The sequence below is a fragment of the Papaver somniferum genome, chromosome 5 (assembly GCF_003573695.1).
Source record: "Papaver somniferum cultivar HN1 chromosome 5, ASM357369v1, whole genome shotgun sequence".
In the NCBI taxonomy this organism is placed as follows: domain Eukaryota; kingdom Viridiplantae; phylum Streptophyta; class Magnoliopsida; order Ranunculales; family Papaveraceae; genus Papaver; species Papaver somniferum.
Window position 1 is genome coordinate 21,608,125 of NC_039362.1, and position 1,833 is coordinate 21,609,957.

At 33.2% G+C, this 1,833-nt stretch overlaps 1 long non-coding RNA gene across 1 annotated transcript; it reads right to left on the minus strand.

The window, feature by feature from the left end:
- Nucleotides 1-687: 687 nt before the first annotated feature.
- On the minus strand, nt 688-1,288 carry LOC113281133. The gene is made up of 2 exons (XR_003325929.1): nt 1,230-1,288; nt 688-1,069 (listed from the first exon to the last, which is right to left on the minus strand). It is a non-coding gene; the product is annotated as an uncharacterized LOC113281133 (long non-coding RNA).
- Between the last annotated feature and the right edge of the window lie 545 nt (nt 1,289-1,833).

Genomic DNA, 1,833 nt, shown 5'->3' on the forward strand with positions numbered 1-1,833 from the left:
AATGCTGATTCCATCTAATATTTTGATCCAAAACTTACATCGACCTATATCATATAAATCAATGCTAGTTGTTATTTCCATGTTTTTCCCTACATACGCTTCTTGTCATATTTTAAATTAGTTTGACTATTAACCTTTGGAAGGGTTTCTACTGGACATCCTAGCTCCATTTGGAACATACGGTTTTATGCAATATGCTAGTTTATTTTTCTTGCTTGGTTGACAGAAAATATATCATCTTATCAGTGCATTTTATGATCTCTTCTTTGTTTAGTGATTTCTGTAACAAAAATGTGCTTTAGGTTTTCACTTATTTATGTATTGGATTGGATTCTCAATGATAGACTGGGCTGCCATTGGTACTATCCTCATATCGTTTGAACAAAAGTCCTTGGGCGGTCACCTAATCAGTCCATATACTAGCAATGTGGTGTACAAAGAATCCTTTACAGGTATGTACCCATATTCTAAAATAATGGCATACTTCCCTTAACTTGACGAACATGGGCATCAATTTTTTTGAAATATGTATATTATCGACTCATGTAACCAAATAATCCCCTAATCAAAATTAAAAGAAGTCAAACCAAACCCAGAAATTTCAAAGGATGAGTTTGCTTTAAATGCAAACACTACAGGGGTTGTAGTCAATGGAGAAAAAACTATAGTAAACAAGTCTGCACTATGTAGACCCAAAACTGCACTTTGTAAACCCAAAGAGTACACTCTGCAGTCATTAGAGAAAACTGTAGTAACCAAAAACTGCATTTAAAGAACCCATGTCGCTCTGTAGAGACGTTGCTATAACGTGATAGGGTGTTTATAAATCAAAAACCTAATATGGGATGAACCCTAATTCCCAATTGATTCATAATAGAAACTGAAATTAAACCCTATACATAACCCAAGCTTCAATTAAAAGAAAACCCATCACCAACTCAACAATCTATAAATCAGTTTCACACAAAAACAGAGTTAATTAGAGAAATCCTAAATTCAACTTACCTTTCCGTTAAAATCTCCACCTTAAAAAACTCTTGTATGTTCTTAAAACTTCCTCCTTTAGATGCTGCATAAAAAAGAAACCAGAAGTTAAAAGTTAGCAAGATTGTAATAGAAAAGAGATGGTGTAGATGATAACATAGAAGAGATGGAGAAGATGGTAACAGAGAAGAGACAGAAGATGGTAACAGAGATGGAGGAGATGGTAAGAGAAGAGACGGAGAAACCTTAGTTCTTCATGAACGGAGAGAAAATGGAAGAAAACGGAAAAGATGTGAGAAACCAGATCTGTTTCTCTAATAGATCATCAATAACGTAAATACGCAACCACATCTCTCACACCACGTTGAGAGTTGCGTTTACCTCCCCTCATATTGGCCGGTGAACAAAATCCTCGCTCCTGATTGACCGAAATCAAAATTAGTCCCCAAAGATTTCGTGGCCGTTAATTTATGATTTCCATGATATATAGACCTTCGGATTAGCCGCAAAATATACACATAAGTTGGCGCGATTTTATTTCATCAGCAATTAATGGAAAAGAAATCTTAGAAGATCTTTGGACTAAAAGTTGAAACAATTCTCTTTTTAGAAAAAATCTGGTAATTTCCATATAGAATAAAAATGATTTTATATTATAGGGCCGTGAAATATTAAAAAGAAATGATATCTCGAAAATCTTATTAGTTACTATAAAAAAGATCTTATTAATGTTTTTTACTATAAAACATGATATGAAAAGAAATGTTTTGACTATTGTTTAGGACAAAACTATAACTTCATTAAAAAATCTATGAACTCCGATATTATTAATTTTCATATTAGCGGCCA